This window comes from Petromyzon marinus, chromosome 59, assembly GCF_048934315.1.
Source record: "Petromyzon marinus isolate PM22_M1 ecotype Great Lakes invasive population chromosome 59, UKy_Petmar_22M1.pri1.0, whole genome shotgun sequence".
NCBI classification, from domain to species: domain Eukaryota; kingdom Metazoa; phylum Chordata; class Hyperoartia; order Petromyzontiformes; family Petromyzontidae; genus Petromyzon; species Petromyzon marinus.
In genome coordinates, this window is record NC_133725.1 from 4969597 (window position 1) to 4990053 (window position 20457).

General features: G+C 45.9%; 1 protein-coding gene across 1 annotated transcript in view; it reads left to right on the top strand.

Annotated features, from left to right (window-relative positions):
* The first annotated feature begins 8140 nt into the window (after positions 1–8140).
* Positions 8141–20457, top strand: part of IVNS1ABP (influenza virus NS1A binding protein) — a 62268-nt gene continuing 49951 nt past the window's right edge. Inside the window, exon 1 of the mRNA XM_032976327.2 lies at positions 8141–8670. The gene's annotated coding sequence lies outside the window, so the exon portion shown is untranslated. The remainder of the gene's footprint in view (positions 8671–20457) is intronic.

Genomic DNA, 20457 nt, shown 5'->3' on the forward strand with positions numbered 1-20457 from the left:
TCAGTCTATGGTGCAGTGTTGAGTCTATGGGCAGTGTTGAGTCTATGGGCAGTGTTGAGTCTATGGGCAGTGTTGAGTCTATGGGCAGTGTTGAGTCTATGGACAGTGCTGAGTCTATTGGCAGTGTTAGTCTATGGGCAGTGTTGAGTCTATGGGCAGTGTTGAGTCTATGGGCAGTGTTGAGTGTATGGGCAGTGTTGAGTCTGTGGGCAGTGTTGAGTCTATGGGCAGTGTTGAGTCTATGGGCAGTGTTGAGTCTATGGGCAGTGTTGAGTCTATGGGCAGTGTTGAGTCTATGGGCAGTGTTGAGTCTATGGTGCAGTGTTGAGTCTGTGTGCAGTGTTGAGTCTATGGGCAGTGTTGAGTCTATGGGCAGTGTTGAGTCTATTGGCAGTGTTAGTCTATGGGCAGTGTTGAGTCTATGGGCAGTGTTGAGTGTATGGGCAGTGTTGAGTCTGTGGGCAGTGTTGAGTCTGTGGGCAGTGTTGAGTCTATGGGCAGTGTTGAGTCTATGGGCAGTGTTGAGTCTATGGGCAGTGTTGAGTCTATGGGCAGTGTTGAGTCTATGGGCAGTGTTGAGTCTATGGGCAGTGTTGAGTCTATGGTGCAGTGTTGAGTCTATGGGCAGTGTTGAGTCTATGGGCAGTGTTGAGTCTATGGGCAGTGTTCAGTCTATGGTGCAGTGTTGAGTCTATGGGCAGTGTTAGTCTATGGGCAGTGTTAGTCTATGGGCAGTGTTGAGTCTATGGGCAGTGTTGAGTCTATGGGCAGTGTTGAGTGTATGGGCAGTGTTGAGTCTGTGTGCAGTGTTGAGTCTATGGGCAGTGTTGAGTCTATGGGCAGTGTTGAGTCTATGGGCAGTGTTGAGTCTATGGGCAGTGTTGAGTCTATGGACAGTGTTGAGTCTATTGGCAGTGTTAGTCTATGGGCAGTGTTGAGTCTATGGGCAGTGTTGAGTCTATGGGCAGTGTTGAGTGTATGGGCAGTGTTGAGTCTGTGGGCAGTGTTGAGTCTATGGGCAGTGTTGAGTCTATGGGCAGTGTTGAGTCTATGGGCAGTGTTGAGTCTATGGGCAGTGTTGAGTCTATGGGCAGTGTTGAGTCTATGGGCAGTGTTGAGTCTATGGTGCAGTGTTGAGTCTATGGGCAGTGTTGAGTCTATGGGCAGTGTTGAGTCTATGGGCAGTGTTCAGTCTATGGTGCAGTGTTGAGTCTATGGGCAGTGTTAGTCTATGGGCAGTGTTAGTCTATGGGCAGTGTTGAGTCTATGGGCAGTGTTGAGTCTATGGGCAGTGTTGAGTCTATGGGCAGTGTTCAGTCTATGGTGCAGTGTTGAGTCTATGGGCAGTGTTGAGTCTATGGGCAGTGTTGAGTCTATGGGCAGTGTTGAGTCTATGGGCAGTGTTGAGTCTATGGACAGTGCTGAGTCTATTGGCAGTGTTAGTCTATGGGCAGTGTTGAGTCTATGGGCAGTGTTGAGTCTATGGGCAGTGTTGAGTGTATGGGCAGTGTTGAGTCTGTGGGCAGTGTTGAGTCTATGGGCAGTGTTGAGTCTATGGGCAGTGTTGAGTCTATGGGCAGTGTTGAGTCTATGGGCAGTGTTGAGTCTATGGGCAGTGTTGAGTCTATGGGCAGTGTTGAGTCTATGGTGCAGTGTTGAGTCTGTGTGCAGTGTTGAGTCTATGGGCAGTGTTGAGTCTATGGGCAGTGTTGAGTCTATTGGCAGTGTTAGTCTATGGGCAGTGTTGAGTCTATGGGCAGTGTTGAGTCTATGGGCAGTGTTGAGTGTATGGGCAGTGTTGAGTCTGTGGGCAGTGTTGAGTCTATGGGCAGTGTTGAGTCTATGGGCAGTGTTGAGTCTATGGGCAGTGTTGAGTCTATGGGCAGTGTTGAGTCTATGGGCAGTGTTGAGTCTATGGGCAGTGTTGAGTCTATGGTGCAGTGTTGAGTCTATGGGCAGTGTTGAGTCTATGGGCAGTGTTGAGTCTATGGGCAGTGTTCAGTCTATGGTGCAGTGTTGAGTCTATGGGCAGTGTTAGTCTATGGGCAGTGTTAGTCTATGGGCAGTGTTGAGTCTATGGGCAGTGTTGAGTCTATGGGCAGTGTTGAGTGTATGGGCAGTGTTGAGTCTGTGTGCAGTGTTGAGTCTATGGGCAGTGTTGAGTCTATGGGCAGTGTTGAGTCTATGGGCAGTGTTGAGTCTATGGGCAGTGTTGAGTCTATGGACAGTGTTGAGTCTATTGGCAGTGTTAGTCTATGGGCAGTGTTGAGTCAATGGGCAGTGTTGAGTCTATGGGCAGTGTTGAGTGTATGGGCAGTGTTGAGTCTGTGGGCAGTGTTGAGTATATGGGCAGTGTTGAGTCTATGGGCAGTGTTGAGTCTATGGGCAGTGTTGAGTCTATGGGCAGTGTTGAGTCTATGGGCAGTGTTGAGTCTATGGGCAGTGTTGAGTCTATGGTGCAGTGTTGAGTCTATGGGCAGTGTTGAGTCTATGGGCAGTGTTGAGTCTATGGGCAGTGTTCAGTCTATGGTGCAGTGTTGAGTCTATGGGCAGTGTTAGTCTATGGGCAGTGTTAGTCTATGGGTAGTGTTGAGTCTATGGGCAGTGTTGAGTCTATGGGCAGTGTTGAGTGTATGGGCAGTGTTAATCTATGGGCAGTGTTGAGTCTATGGGCAGTGTTGAGTCTATGGGCAGTGTTGAGTCTATGGGCAGTGTTGAGTCTATGGGCAGTGTGTATGTATGTTGAACTTCTTTCGCACCGTACGTAACCGACCGTGCTAATTCGAGGTGCGGCGGGTGGGGAAATACAACAAACTCAACACAAAAAAGCAGTTCTAAAGAAACGAGTTTGTCAATCGAGATGATGATGATGATGATAATCATGATCTAAAAGTGCATCATAGCTCCCAGTAGCTTCCGAACATCGGAAGGGAAGAGCGTTCCAGACGGCTCGCAGAGGCGGCGCATCTCGAAGCGCCGCGCGATGCAGCGGTGACCACCGCCTCTGTTCGATGGCTGAGCAGCCAAAAGCCGTGGCTGCTGCGAGGATGCGCGGAGTATCGCGTGATGATGGTTTCTAGCTCCTTGACGAGATCGGTGAGGTATCGTGGTGCACCTATGAAAGCCGGAACGGCACACGAGGGGGTGGTGTGCCCCGCGCCTCTCCAACAGTGGCGATGCTTGCACGCCGCGCCACGGTACGGGGCTCATCGGAGGCCGAGTCGACCTAGGGGAGGCGCGGAAACCGCTCCAGGCAATCGTGGCCGTGAGCAGGAGTCGAACTCGGGTGGCCGGGTACGTAGCGCAGCGCGCTAACCGCTGCGCCACCGCTCCCCGGGTGGCCGCAAGCAAAACCCACGTCAGTATGAGACCTTCCTTGCCAGTATCAAAATAAAACAATAGGTTTCATCCTTTACGGCAATAAAACAGTTCTGTTAAGATACTAGAACAGAGCATGTTTTTTTGTTGGCATGTTCACTACAAGCACCGTGTGTGCTTATTGCAGACATGATTCCTTGAAAAAGATTACAGTTTGGTGTTTTAACATCTTAACAGAACTGTTTATTACTCTTTGGTTCTTTCGGTAAAGTCACGTAGGTAGAAAAAAGAATAGATCACGACGTTTCGATCGCAACAACAAGCGACCGTCTTCAGTTATTTTTTTCTACCCACGTGACTTTACCGAAAGAACCACAGAGTATGGATTGCTGCAGTCACGAAAGCTTCAAATCAAGATTATTGCAACTGTTTAAAACCTATTGTCATATTTTGATACTGGCCAGGGAGGTCCCATTATGTAGCTGCTCACCCCGAGTTCTCAATGCCCTGATAGTGGCATTTCTTTTGTTAGACTCCCCAGTAAAAATTGTAGAGTCCTTCCGCTTCCTGGGCACTATTCTCTCCCGGGACCTCAAGTGGGAATTGAACATCAGCTCCCTCACCAAGAAAGCTCAACAGAGGATGTACTTTCTACGGCAGCTGAAGAAATTCAACCTGCCAAAGACAATGATGGTGCAATTCTATACAGCGATCATTGAATCCATCCTCACCTCCTCCATAACCGTCTGGTACGCTGCTGCCACTGCCAAGGACAAGAGCAGACTGCAGCGTATCATCCACACTGCTGAGAAGGTAATTGCCTGCAATCTACCGACCCTCGAGGACCTGCACACGACAAGGTCTATGAGGCGAGCGAGGAAGATTATGGCCGATTTCTCCCACCCTGGACACTCTCTGTTTCAGCTACTCCCCTCCGGCAGAAGGCTTCGGTCCATCAGGACCAAAACCTCACGCCATAAAAACAGTTTCTTCCCATCTGCTGCTGGCCTGTTAAACAAGGCCAAGGGCTAACACTGTTTTTAACATTTGATCTACATAACGACACGTTGCTGATATTAACTATGTTTCCCTATTTGTATTTTTAAATTATATCTTAAAGCTATTTTATATTCGATATTTATTTAATTTTATATACTTCAGCCCCTTAGTGTTAGACTTTTAACCCTTATTATAGTAAGACTTGTTTAAAACTTATTTAAGATTTTAGATTCCTATATGTTGAATGTATGCACCATCCTGCCAAAGTAAATTCCGTGTCGGTGTGAACTTACATGGCGAATAAAACCCTTTCTGATTCTGATTCTGATTCTCTTCTTTGTTTCTTTCGGTAAAGTCACGTAGAATGAGAATAAAATAATAAATTTATAAAATAACACAATAAAATTCTCACAACGTTTCGGCCACAACACAAGTGGCCTTCATCAGGTGAAGGGACGAGACTGTCTGGAGGACAGCGCTGGAGCTCCAGACAGTCTCGTCCCTTCACCTAATGAAGGCCACTTGTGTTGTGGCCGAAACGTCGTGAGAATTTTATTGCGTTATTTTATTTTATCAATTTATTATTTTATTCTCATTCTACGTGACTCTACCGAAAGAACCAAAGAAGATGAATCCTTGCAGTCACGAAAGCTTTAAAGTGGCATTGTCTTTGTGCTGTTCGCCTTTTTGGCGTCCTCTGGTGTAACACTTTGAGACGAGGCTTTAAAGAAAGCTGTCTCTGGTGTGGACCAATCAGTTTCAAAGACAATGCCATCATATACTACCAGAGCATGTTTATTTTGTTTGTTCACCACAAGTATGTGTGGTTAATGCAGACATGATGCCTTGCAAAAGGTTTCTGTTTGGTGTTTTAACATCTTAACACAACTGTGTTATCATGGCCAGAAAGGGTAAAAACCAGCGTCGTTGCGTTGAGCGGTAGACCGGTACCGGACCTTGGCCTGTTAGGAACCAGTCCGTGGCCTGTTAGGAACGGGACCTTGGCCTGTTAGGAACCAGTCCGTGGCCTGTTAGGAACCGGGCCGCACAGCAGCAGGAGGTTTAGAGCGGTGAGTCCGTGCGTGGCCCGCCCCCATTATTTTATTATTTACCACTTTCGTCCGCGCTTCTTTCCCGCACTGCGCACTTGTCTCAGTCACAGTGTTGGTAAGCCCACAAGCTGACAACCCCTAGTAGCCAACATGAGTAAAAAAAACAAACGTCGCTCCAGAGCTTCGTTGAAAAAGGGGAGAGACCCAATGATGATCTCCCCCCCCCCCCCGTCTTCCATGAAACCGGTCTCTCAACTCACCCCGTTCGAGATGATTTATTTATAGCGGAGGAATCCTATGAGCTGCAAGGCTCTCTTTTTGGCACAGATGTCTCTTTTTTTGCACAGATGTAGCTCCTCCGATTAGCACGATTGGCTACGTATGGTGCGAAAGAAGTTAAACATACCGTACATACATACGTAAACTAAACAATAAAACTAAACTATATATATTTTTATACTGGTAGGAACGAAGTTGTAAACTGAGTGTACCAGCCTGCAATAGATTCATGTGTCCGTCCGTCCGTCCCCTTTCAATACTTTAACGAAGTGAATTCTCGTGCTGTTGGGGTGTAAAAATAAAATTGCGCAAAATTCCAATGTTCCTACCAGCCCACCCTGCAGGGACCTGTTCTTACCAGGTAAGGCGCCACTGAGCTATGTAGTTCGTTTTCAGGGAGCGACCTGGCGACTACAAAAGAGAGCTCAACGAAGGTGGCTCGTCATCATCACATGGAAATTGATACCGGAGTAAAAAATCCACGCGACCACGGGGGGAGAGAGAGAGAGAGACAGAGACACGCCAATTCCAAACATACAGCAGGGGTCGGGATCGAACCGACGACCTCCCGCATACCAGGCGAGGTAGTCAACATCTCCTAGCCACGGCGTCACAGCATTGCGTTTTGTGTTCTGATATTGTTTTTTTCATTAGGAACTCCGAGCCAAAAAAAAATCTCAAGCCAAGCGCGAAGTGATGACTCTTTGGCCCTACCTTTCCCTCCCTCCCTCCCCCACGTTCCTTCCCACCCCCGCCGCGTGATCGCTCCTCGTTGTTTCCAACAACAAAAGAAAAGAAAAACACGCGGCATTTAAAACAAAGACCAATTCTTGCTCCGACGGGCGTGCAAACCGGTTCTGGAAGGGCAATCGCCCGCCACGGACGCCAGGGCCGCATCGACCCAAAGGCTATGAATGACCGCCGTGGGCCCCCCTCCCTCCCCCGTTCGAGAATATTAATCCATAGTAGAAGAATCCGATGAGCTGTAAAGCTCTTCCCCAGTCCTCCCTCCCTCCCCCCCACACACAGATGTATCGGGTTTTTTTTTACCAGATGAAGCACCTCCGATTAGCAGGAGGTGCTTCAAGTTGGCTACGTGCGGTTGCGAAAGTTCTAACGCACACACACACACATATCGTGGCAACGACGCTCCTCACGCCCGTGTTAGCGGTAACGGTCGCGTTTGGTGCCTGTGTTTAGTTTGTTGTCTCCTATCCACGGTTGGTTACGTTCCGTGCGAGAGACTTTCATTTTTTTTCCATTTCTTTTTTTTTCTTTCTCACATGCCAGGACGATGTGTCGTCCCACCACCACACACCGCCGCCGCCGCCACGTGTCGTGTTACATTGTCAAGCAATTCACGAGTCGATCAATTCTTGCTGACACGACGGATTCCAAGGGAGTGGGATTGCGCAGATTATGCTTGCTGTGGCTTTTGCTCACCGAATCGCAAGGGGGACGCGAACGTGTATATGCTGGCTGACCCGTTCGTGTGTAGTTCACCCGCTGGTCACATAGTTAACCGTGTAGCTATCACCTGGCAGTAGAGCAAGCGTACGTTTAGTTAGTTACCCTGTTGGGGAATTGTAAATAAGCGTGTTGCCTTCAAGTTCAAGTGTGTGTCTTCATGGTCAACACTACATAATAACCACTGTGCTGTTTTTTTTTTTAAAAGAGACCCACGTAAATGGTTCATGGCGAAATTATGCGTTGCGAGCAGGGTGAGTTGGAGCAGTTCGACTCTGATTTTAAAGTTTGTAAACAGCGTCACTCCAGCCTACGGCCTCATCTCCCATCTCACTCCCCTCCACGCACTCTCCTACCCCTCTCATCTCACTCCACTCCACGCTCTCTCCTGCCTCTCTCATCTCATCTCACTCCACTCCCCTCCACGCTCTCTCCTGCCTCTCCCCTCTCGTCTCACTCCACTCCCCTCCACGCTCTCTCCTACCTCTCTCATCTCACTCCACTCCACACACTCTGCTACCTCTCCCCTCTCATCTCACTCCTCTCCACGCTCTCTCCTACCTGTCCCCTCTCATCTCACTCTACTCCCCTCCACGCTCTCTCCTACCTCTCCCCTCTCATCTCACTCTACTCCCCTCCACAAACTCTCCTACCCCTCTCCTCCCATCTCACTCCACTCCCCTCCACGCACTCCCCTGCCTATCCCGGGATATTTAAAATATTCTGATGTTCTTTAAACAGCAGTGTTGTTGACAAATCTGTTGAGGGTGTTATTTATTGTGCTTGTGCACCACTGCCAACGCTGTAGCATTACCAAATCGTCATAAACCCATAGAGTGTTGCACTATAAATACCGGAATAATTATTAAAACATTTAATTGCGGGCCGAAACGGGAATCGAACCCGTGTGGCCATCGCTATCAAAGCCCCGCCCCCAAAACTGCCACTCCGCCCCCCCCCCGCACGCGACGTCATGACCTCCCCCCCGCCCCTCGCCCATCCGCTGTATATAAAGCGGCGCACGCGCGCTGCAGCCACCATTGACGGCGTTCGTTTTATGGTCCTCGGCTCCATTCTTCTCTTTCCGAGTCCAGCAAGCTACTTCCCTTTCTTTTCCATCATCATCATCGTCGTCGTCGCGTATTTCTCTATCGCCTCACGCTCAGCGCTGCAAATCCATCTCGTAATTTTGTTTTATTATCTCGCTTTAAAAAAAATAGAAATATTTTTTTGTTTTACCTCGTAACATCTCGGGCCGGCTAATTATTTTTTTTTTCCCGCCAACGACCTCCAACCCCACAACGTTGCGCGCGTGCGCGCTCTTTCACACACTCCCCGGTCACGTGGCGGTCATCCGCCAATCAACGCTCTTGGCTCGTGCCTGCCCCCCCTCCTCCTCCCTTCTTTTCTCACACCCCCCCACCCCCCACCTTCAGCTAAAGCAGCCCCGCCCCTCACCCCCACCACTAGCCCCGCCCCGCCCCTCGCCTCCTCTTCCAAGTCAAAAGGCTCGGGAAGAATGACTGGGTTCGCTTCGGTGACGAGACACAAAAAGGTATTTTACAAATATAGACGTTGTAAATAAATAATTTGTAACGTGCAAACAAAAATATACATGTGTACGCATCGTAGTGTTGTGAGACGATGTCTTTTTTTAGTTATTTTCCGAGATAATTGCAATGTATAACACGTGTTAACGTACACGTCGCTTGGTGGCGACGAGACAAATGGGTTATTAAATTTTTTTAAGACGTTATAAATAGGAATGTTTTATAACGTACGACAAAAAAATATGTACGCATCGAAGTGTTGTGTGAGTCGATGTCGTTTTTTTTTTGTTATTTTCCGAGATAATTGTTGCAATGCATAGGCGAGACAACGTAGGTTACTAAAAAAAAATTAAAGACGAATGTTTAAACGTACACGTTTTGTTACGCGTGTTGTAAGTCGATGTCGTTTTTTTTTTAAATATTTACCGAGGTAATTGTTGCAATTCTATAAGTGTGCGTACACAAGCCCCCGTCGTTACCCTGCAATTTTAAACGGTGATGCGTTTATAAGTTTTGCGAGGTAATTGCGTATTTTGTGTTACCGATTTTGATCGCGTTTAAATCGTAACCTTTCCTTGGCACTTTGAAATCGTACGTAATAGCGATAATAAATTAAAAGGCGCGCAGACGTAAAATGCACGCTTACATGATTAGTCAAACGGTTTCGTGATTCGTTACGAACAATTCCAGTGCGCGACAATGAGGTGTGGCTTTTTAGAAAGTGTTTTATTTTTTTTAATCTTAGCCCGATTTTAATTATTGTAGAAGACGGAACGGTGGCTTTTTTGTGGATCGTTTTTGCTTTACATATATTTTTTTCAGTGGAACACATGGGAAACGCTCTCAATAATAACATTTGTCAAACCCAACAGAGGCGCTCTACGTCTGCAGTATTTGTTAATTGACCCCCCCCCCCTAAACTCGAACCGGGTTCTTCCACGTGGATCTCATCAGCAGCACATCTCGGGGTTTGCCGAACGGAGATGCTCTTGGGTTGTTATTTTTTTGTGTTTTACAACAGACCCCCCCCCCCATTGGGCAAGATAACTCTAATTAAAACTCCCCCCTCTGTTCAGCGGTACTACCGTACATTAAAACAAAGAAACTCGTGCCCGACTCTGCTGACGAGACAACCCAGAGTAGTAGCCGAAACCGGCCACGAGTTGGCTTCGACCATAAAGACGCGCGTGCTGCTAGATATCATAGCAACCTTAAGACGTGCTTGCTAAATATACACATTTTTTATATATATAAATGGTCTCGTGTGGCTACGCAGGAATGGACGAATGCCGCCAAACATTTGTTTTGCGACTTAACCGAGAAATCTCCTTCGCGGAGATGGCTCCTACGCAGTTGGTTAGGGTCCATTAAAGACAAACATCGCAGCGGATGATGATGATGATGGTTGGTGGTGGGGTGTTGTCGGTGACCCCTTGGGAGAATGGAGGCCTTTAAAAACCTACACGATATAATTCCCGTAATTATTTTTTGTTATAAATATATTTAGTGACTTGCTTACGCTTTTGCTTTTTTTTTTAACCCTCTACTTTGCACGCCCATCGGTGTTTATTTTTTTTGTATTCGTTGTAACTCGCTGACCCACGTCCATACTTGAGGGCATGCGTGAGCAAGATATTGGTAGCTCCTCGGATTCCTTTTTAGTCGTATTTAAAGATTCTGATCCAGTCGTGGCTATTTCGACCCGTCCCACGGCCAATATAGGATCAAATAAAAATACCCCCCCGTGTAGCCTCGCGGGCCATCCATTTAGTACGTACGCATGGAGGTGGCATGGGGGGGGGGGTAACCCAAATGCGTACTGACTATGTGCGTACCCATAGGAAACTGGAGGGGGGAGTGAAGCCTCGATAATAATTTGTCTACATCGGCCTTCAAATGAGCCACAGTTCCGTTTCTTCAGCTTGCTTACATACGTAATATGATTAATCCTTTCATCGTTTCTGCGTGGATTAAATATCGTCCGTTCTATAGGATTTCGGGGGGGGGGGTGGGGGGTGCGTCAGGCGTACGTACGCAAAGTACTAAATTGATGTCCCCTTGTTGGGGCAAGCGCTGTTCGCGAGCAGCACCTACGAAAGCCGGCACGGCGCACGGACGGGGGGTGGATGGCCAACACCGCGCCCGGCCGCCTTCGTCTCCCCAAGTGGCGATGTTCACACGCCCGCAACCCCGGGGAACTTGCTTGAGGCCGAGTCTACCTAGGGGGGAGGGGGCCCATGACCGGTTGAGATAATCGTCACTGGTGCTGTCCGTGGGCGGAAATCGAACGCTGCTTCGAAGTTATACTACGCCTTTAACCGCTCCCCCACGCTGATGGAGCATCGGGCACTCGGGCACACAATCACGTGGAGGGCGGCAGCAGTAGTAACAGGGAACACGTGGGGGACAGCAGTAGTGATAGGTGGAGGGAACACGTGGGGGACAGCAGTAGTGATAGGTGGAGGGAACACGTGGGGGACAACAGCAGTAGTGATAGGTGGAGGGAACACGTGGGGGACAGCAGCAGTGATAGGTGGAGGGAACACGTGGGGGACAGCAGCAGTAGTGATAGGTGGAGGGAACACGTGGGGGACAGCAGTAGTGATAGGAGGAGGGAACACGTGGGGGACAGCAGTAGTGATAGGAGGAGGGCGGCATCAGCAGGAGGAGGGAACACGTGCGCGCTTATTCACCACCACAAGCCGAGGATTGGTGGCGGGAGGGGGGGATTTAGTTAACGTAGAGCGCTTAAGCTGCATTGGGGGGTCACCGAAAGGAAACGGGGGGGGGGGGGGCACGTGACACGTGCGCGTCCAATGGGCGAAGCGTTGTGCGACCACCACCTGCTCCGCTCCCTCTCCTAAGCGCGGTATCAATTCTAACGTCCGGGCATCGAGGGTTGTGTTTTTTTGTGTGTGTGTGTGCGTGTCCGTGTGTCGGGAGAGATGCATTATTAATTAGCATTGTGTGCCGTGGGTCTATCCACTGCTAGGCGATGGCCTAATTCCCGTCGCTCTACTGCGCAAGCGTCCATCAAGAATCGTCTTTTGAAATGGCATCGTTGAACATTGTGCACGCCGGTCACTCGTCCATTTTAGCCCTATTGTCAACTGCTGGATTGAGGGGCATCATCTTGCCGCGTGGTCTTTTGCGATCGTACTTAAGCCATTTACCTCGAATACGGTCTCATTGCAACAATTGTTATGCATGTGCCCGTTTTATAATGTATTCCAGCATTAGTGCGGGTGTGTTTTTTCAACTGCCTCGTAGGTTCGATTGCCTTGGTTAGATGATTAACAAACTGGGGAGGGAGCGTTTGGAGCGCATTGGGGGGGGGTGTGAGCACCCGACAAAAATGTAAGAGTTCGAATCCAGGCTACGGGGGTGACGCCTGAACCGGTCCCTGTGCTCGTTCACTTTCACCAATCCACATTGGCCAGAATGGTGACGTCTCGTCAAGCAAAACCCTAGCTACTATAAATCCGCTTTGCGAGATGCTTTCACCCAGCCGTGTGGGTTGACAAAGGGCTGTAACCGCTCATTCAATTTATTTTTTTGAGTAAAAAAAACTCGCCCTCCCCACTAATGGTGGGGCATAGCTAATACTATACTAACAGTATCAATTAAACGAAGCTCGTCTTGCATATAAAATCAAGACGTGTATCAAAATGAGAGGGGAAAATTGTCTCGCGGAGTTTACTTGAACTCTTTCAGTGCTCGGAGCCGATCTGAGGTCTGGTGGGAGAGTTCAAGATCTTAGGCGCCACACGCGAGGAGATTCCTACAGCCCAGCGTAAAATGAAACATTCGCGGTTGAGCTAGCAGAGAGGCCTGCCTTGATGATCGCAAGGTACATGTAAAACATAAATGACATCCATAATACATATTCTTGGTTCTTTCGGTAAAGTCGCGTAGGAGGGAAACAATAAAATAATAATACAAAATTAAAAAACGCCACTTTTTTCTAATTTTCTTGCTGTGATTTTCACACCTGATGATGATTGCTTGTGTTGCAGTCGAAACGTCGTGAGAATTTTATTGTTTTATATTTGTATTATTTTATTGTTTCCCTTCTACGTGACTTTACCGAAAGAACCAATAATATGAATCCCTGCAGTCACGAAAGCTTTAAATCAAAATCCATAATACAGTTTTTTTAGAGGGGGCGGGGGGGGGGCTAGATCGCGTTAATGTGTCGTTGAAACCCGCCGCCACCCGGCACAGCCAATTGGTAAGCTTTTGTCACGTAAACGGAACATGCCGATTCATTACTAGTACAGCACACCCGTTGTGTGTTGGAGAGCAAAGCCGCAACATTTACATTCCGAGTACGACGCTTTGCCAGTAATTACAACTAGATTAATCCGGTGACAGCCAGATTTGTGGAGAAATTCTCCCGTTTCGTTCCTTAAAAAGTGTGGGTGACGTCGCTTGTGAGCCCTTCTTGAGCGAACAATTGCACACGTCATGAGAGTGATATGTGCCCAGACAACACCATACGTTATTTTGGATCCTCTATCTAGTCAGTCCTGTGGGGTGGTTTTTTTTAAATATAAATTTCTCCATTGTAAACGATAGGACTGCTCATTCGCTTTGTTTTATATACAGGTCCATCTGCCCCGAGGTTAGGCGTGAAAATTATTCGATTAATATCGATTGCCATTGATTTGACATCGATTCATTCGTCCAGGATGCGATATCCATTTAGAGATAACCCACGAAAATAATTGTGTGTGTGCATTAACTATGGAGAAAAGATTTTTGTAATGCCTTTTTACACATCTGCCACCAATTAAAATGCACGTAATTTATTTCGTATTCTGATCACTTTCACAGTACAATGTCACCTGTCGAGAAGAGTGCAATTGGCAGTGGGGTAGATATCTCTACATGGATCGTGCTGGCTTATGTAGGGCAAATGTAACGAGTCGGAACAAACGACATGGTGAAAGCGGAGCAACACGATACAGAAGAGACCAGACACTATGTAGACATTTCAAAATGAGACAGGTGCACACGCAGATTGGGTGCCGCGGTGGAGAAGTGTTAACTTGGTTCGATTCCGACCCTGACGCCTGCTGTATATAATGGAGTTTGCATGTCTCTCTCTCTCCCCGTGATTGTGTGGATTTTTCTCGGTCCTCCAGTTTTCCCCTCCACATTTATAATCAACATGCCTTTAGAGTAGATTTCCGTGTGGATAAGCCACTTCGCTGAGCTATCATTTGTGAAAGCCAAGTTTTTAAATCGAAATAAAAGCCAAGTTGCTTCTGAAAAAGATCTATATAGCCTTGAGCCTTATCTGGTAAAGTAAAAAAAAGCTTAGGACAGATAAGAAAACCGTATAAACGAGGCTGTATAATCGACGCAATAGTACACACAAGACGGACCGAACGAGACGATGCAGGCAAAACATTCCCATTCTTTTTGAGGGGTTGGTGGAAAACTGAGTAGCCGGATGGAACCCAAGCACATGAGTGGATGGCCCGCACTCAAGACCGCACAGACAAGTTAATGAATTCCACTCCCCTGGTTTGGTCATTTCTAAAACCCAGCAACTCCTTCGGCCTTCAAATCGCTGGATCGCAGGTAGCCCATAACACTTGGGCATCTACGGCCTGTTTGTCAATCCGCCGCTGGACAAGGGCTTTCCTACCCCAGTGCAGGCAGTGAGCTGTATTTGACCATACTTCACCACACTGGGCAGTGGAGATTGGTGATCGTGCGGGTTGGGAGGGGGGAGTACAGAACAACAATGTAGATGTGTCTGCACTATCCACAATGCTTCTACTACACCTGTTATGCATGGTGGTCGCTCATCCAAGCACACTCGAGGCTCGGCTTTGCTTGGACTTTTTAGGTTAGACTGGGATCGGGTGTGATTTGATCATGGGTTTTTAAGTAATATTGCACACGTTTTGACTATTAATCTCTTGTTAATTCCAAATATGGGAAAGCCTTCATCCAGCTATCGATAGAAAAAGGACTAAATGTATGTATGCTGAACTTCTTTCGCACCATGCGGAGCTAACCGTGCTAATCAGAGGTGCGAAACAATCCATCCCTGAAAAGTCTCAATTTTCAAAACTTTCAGATGCGTGATACAGTAGATCATTAAGTAATGAGAACACATTACATAATTTAATAAAAAAAATAATCGAATTTTATGGCCTATAAATCTCACCAACCTATGCTACATTTTCTGAGTACATCGTTTGAATGATGTTACACAATATCTGGCCATGAGTACCTGGTGAGGAGTAATGTTCATCGTTATTATAATACGACACAGCGTTATAAGTACGTTGATCAATTTTACTTTTTGTGATACGGTTCTAATTTCAGTAGTAGCATGGTTGGCTATGTACAGTGCGAAAGAAGTTCAACATGCATATAATGCAGAGTTTCCACGGGAGTTAGAAAATTACTCCCAAGTCGTGCCAGGGTCCCAACCACGTATCGCTGATTTGGGACATCATTGCCAGGATGAATACTCCTGACAGCTGTGATCATCGCGCAGTTTATGAACCTCCTGAGCCACGGTTCTCCACAAAGACGATGATCCGTCGTGTAGCCTACACAGACTATTGGGGCAAGTGTGGTGACTGACATGGCCAGAGTGGAATTTGAGGGTGTGGTGTGACTCGCGCCACACCTGACAGACGTGTCTGGTCAATGCTGATGTTTTACGCACTCCTCACCAGGTACTAATTTAATCATTTAAGGCTGAGTTGGTTGGAGACCCACGACCAGTTCGGATACTCACTGAATTGGGCCCGTGCTGGATATCAAATTAGGATTGCCGTGTTCGTAGCGTAGTCTACTAAACACCACGACAGCTACATGCGCGTGCACACACACACGTGTTAGTGCACTTGATTTAATTCCACCTCTTTGCACAAAGGTGCGGCTATTTCCGTAGGCACTCATCGCCAGCCGTGGAAACCGCCCCATGGTGACGAGGCACGGGTTCTCCCGTCTTGCTAATTGCTAAGTGTGACGCAGAGGATGTTAGGAAACATGCCCAAGCTTCGGCCATTTCGCAATTCCTAATCTGACGCCTCGAGGCGGTTTTCGCGTCTGTAACCCGAATGCATTCGAATGTCAATGTTTTTTTTTAGTTTAGTTTATTTATGTTGGTATAGCCCCGCGAGCCATTCGGCTCTTGAATCGGGTGCAACCACAACAACAATAATAATAAAAACACGAACAAGAAACAAAAACCTTAAAGTTGACTGTGAGTGATGGTAGTAGAATGGAGGGGGTGGGTACGTGGCACGTTACCAGGTGTACTGTAATGGAGAAGCAAGTTGGCGCTTGACTATGATGCGTGATTAGCAAAAACTGGGGCATGCTTGAATGTGGGTCAGCCATCTGTGGTGGTATCTCATTCGTGAGAAATTACGCATTTTAGAAATATTTCGTTTTCCTCAGGTTCACAGAATGTTGCTGGTTTTTTAAAATTAATTATTGACATATCATGTTCTGTTTTAATCTAAGCCATTTGCATGACACATTTAGCCTCCTCCCCCCCCCCCTACTGTTAGTCAATGGTTTATCATGGTTTGATTCAAGGGTTGTTTATTTTAGTCATTTGTACTGTCTCACGTGTAAAAGTAGTTTGTACAGTCTTCAACACTGTATCTGGACTGTTCTTTCCATTTTGTCAATGTCCGACTTGTTTTTAGTAATTCTGTCTTACCAAGTCTGTTCATTCAATATTTGCATATATTTACGTAATTTTCATTACATTTTCGGACATTAAAAGTACACCGCTTAAATATATACATTATTATAATAGAAGTACACTGGTCATGACGGTTGTTTGACCCATACTGCATCGTGTTTGTCAGTGTATCAGTGAAAGGGGCTTTTCCGGGACTCGCAACTGATGTTAGCTCTGGTCGGGAATCTGCTCGGGCTAACGCCGTCACAAGCACTGCACTCGACAAGGTCTACCTGCTCACCACCACGCCACTGATGCAAATTTAATATAATTACTTGGTCATGCACTGTGCATCATAAATTGTGTTTTTTATTAAAATCACCGAAGTGTAAATGTTTGTCGTCGTCCACCCCCCCCCCCCCGATCCTTGCTCCTCTGAGGTGTAGGATTAACTTATTTTTAAACAAGGTATATCTGACCAGTCGATGTGTCTAATATAAACAGCACTGCCGTATCAAGCAAAACAGACGAATACAGAATGAGCGCCACGTGTTCCTCTCTTCAACAGTAGTCTTGTAACTCTTCTTTGGTTCTTTCGGTAAAGTCACGTAGAATGGGAATAAAATAATAAATTGATAAAATAACACAATAAAATTCTCACGACGTTTCGGCCACAACACAAGCGGCCTTCATCAGGTGAAGGGACGAGACTGTCTGGAGGACAGCGCTGTCCCAACAATAAAATATTGTGTTATTTTATCAATTTATTATTTTATTCTCATTCTACGTGACTTTACCGAAAGAACCAAAGAAGATGAATCCTTGCAGTCACGAAAGCTTTAAATCGAAAGTCTTGTAACTCTTTATCCCATTGCCTTTCGATTATAATTTCCATAAATTGATTGACCAAATTGTTATCTTGGTCTTGTCCTTTCTCGACTGTACAACCCAGTTTTGCATCGTCTCTTTTTTTTACCGTCTCAATTTTATATTGGCTCCATCGTTTGAAGATGTCTTTCTCAATGTCACTTGTTTCCTTTTGTGTTATTTGGCCACGAGTCCAAAGTAATCATTTCCATAAATCTGTAATGAATTGCAAATGTTGTATTCTTGCACGATTCGATGCATATCTAAACCTCTAAGTATCCGAGTCAATTGATTGAATCCATTACGTGACTAGCACACACACGATATGTGCACGAGGCATCAAAAACCTGCAGTTCTGTGTGCATCGGCATCATTTGCAAAATTAATTTAATTACATTTTGAAAAGTATGCTGGCAAGTGTTGTCTTGTTAAACTATGCCTGTAAAACTGAACTACTTATCTGCAGTACCTCTATTTAAATACACTATCGAAAATATAATTTACACCCCTCTGCCAATCATCGTGTTTCTCAGTGTGGATTTGTGAACACGCTTTGTAAACGGTACATAAAATAGTATGCGTTTATCAATGCGCTGTTCATATTGTAACAAGCGTTTATACCAATGTTACTCTACAGAGTAGTGGGTCGCCACTCCTCTTATCCGAATTGATACGAGCGGTATGTGGGGACTATGGCTTTACCGCAAAATAAACCATCTGCACGGATGCATACGGAAGTATTATCAAACAGGAGGAATTAATGGTGTAACGAATCTCATTTTTAAATATCTGCAGGTAATAGTATTGTCGTCGATTGATCCTGGCTGCAGACATTGGTAGGTCACAAATAATAATGAAGATAAGAGAGCAGTTTCACTGTTGTGCATACCGTTATGAAAAAATAAGGACTTAAGTCGTTTAGGTAGTTTGAGCAGCTTGTCGATAAGACTTACTATGATCCTGCCCATACCCGAGCATGGAAGTGCATTCGCTTGTTCAGCTCTTCTGCGCATTCGTACTCGCTGCGCGTGGACGACACGACAACAGAATGATCCGCGCCAGGTGGGTCGCGGCGTTTGTTTGTGCGCAGTGGGACGGAGTTGCCAAGAATAAATGATTTAATTACGATTTTGACTTCCGTTTATTCGGGACCCCGGGGTCCCGCCATAAGGTTCATTTGCCGCACACTTGTTAATTTGCAGCGGTAGCGTCTGTTTACAATGTGTGGCATCTGGTGCATTCTGGAAAAAAACTGCTTCGGTCCAGTGCTAAATACAGCACTGGGGGAGGCTTCGTCTGATGGGTTTCGTGCCAGTCCGCAGGTATTTGCTTGCTACCCTGATGTGAAGGGCATTTGTTGCGGTAGATAAAAAATATAATCTTTTGCACCGACAACCTATGTTTGTGCAAAATATCATTCCACTGCTCGCACACGGAAGTTGTGCTTTTGTATGCACCACATGGCGTAAAGGCGCTGCTAAAAGATTATTTTATTCTGTACAGTGTTGGCGCCCTTGTGCAGAATTTTAATACATTCTGTGGCAGTTGCAGTGGTGGTATTTTGCTGCGAGCCTGCATATAAAGTGTGTGCAGACATTTAATGATATCTTGCAATGTTACCAAACAAAGATGGCATTAAGGACATCATCTGAGCATTGATGAAAAACATTGCTCTTGAGAGAACAGCATTGTTAGCTTGTTCTATATTCTGTTAACAGCGTACAGTACGCCTGCCGTCATTCCCCCAATGTCCTGACTTGTATATAACATTTCTTACACTTAAATGTTTAGACGTTCCGCTTTAGCTTTCGGCGTATGCAGCTAGAATTCTTACAAATTTTACTCATGGCTTAACCACTTGTAATTTTCCATCCTTTTCCGTGTGCCACAACAGAAGTACAGTACCATGACTTGTGGGCTTTTTTTCCAGTGCCTGAAATTGTGTGGTGCTGCAATTTGGTAGATTTAAAATCTACGACTACAACGTAATTTTTAAGTCAAGAGGTCATATTGGCTATCGCACGCTGCCATCGCTTCCTTCCCTCTGCCAAATTCTTCCACTTCTACAGTTGAGACCCAATTTCAAAGAAACCTTTTTTAACAGTCTCATTACCACCATCATGTGGCTTGAGGTGTCTTCCGTTTTGTTACACTGTAAGACAGGTTCTTGAAGGACATGTCATCTGTGTAATAAAGGGAAAACCTCGACAGGCTGTCGTGGTGATGAGACGTAGGAAAGGTCCTTGAAAGACATGCCCAACCGTCTCAACACTACCATCTTGGCTTTAGGTCTTCCCCTTGGGTGCTGACATTTGGGTGCCACTCCAATACCTGTGAATAACCTGGCCTCCTGCAACCTGCACACATCCCACCCAATCGCAACCTCCTCTTCCTGGTTTACATTTACAAAAACATTTTCCTGCCACATTCTATTGCCAACTTCTGAGTATCTTGCCATAATCTTCGATGAAATACTGAGCTATCTTCGTATGTATGTACATTGAACTTCTATTGCACCCTATGTAGCCAAAGCATGCTAATCGGAGGTGCATCTATAGGCCATTAGACATAGGCTATAGGCCAAGATGCTCGTGAAGTTAAATTTATTAAAATAAATTTGGACACTGAATGCAGTATTTATCTTCTTTGGTTCTTTCGGCAAAGTCACGTAGAATGAGAATAAAATAATAAATTGATAAGATAAAATAACACAATAATATTCTCATTGTGAGAAAAAAATAAAATAACACAATAATATTCTCATTGTGAGAATATTATTGTGTTATTTTATTCTCATTGTGAGAATATTATTGTGTTATTTTATCAATGTATTATTTTATTCTCATTCTAGGTGACTTTACCGAAAGAACCAAAGAAGATGAATCCTTGCAGTCACGAAAGCTTAAATCAAAATGCAGTATTTATGTTTATATATTAAAATTTCATACATGTGTATTACGTTTTTGTTCATGAAATGACCGGGACAGAATGAACCACGAATCTATTTTTGAACCTAATCATTTTTTCTTTCAAACCCATGACAATTAATTGAATCGCACGAGCGTAGTGCAGGGAAAGGCGACTAATGACCTGCCCCAAAGGCTATATTACATCATTCTTAGAACGCATGCGGTGTTAGTTTATTTGTTTATGCTCGGCTTTGCTCGTTAGATTTTTTTTTTAACCTGTCTGCATTTGGCGTGACCGGAACCCCACCAGGTGACGTTGTGCTGAAGAGAACCCACTTGGCGCTTTCATG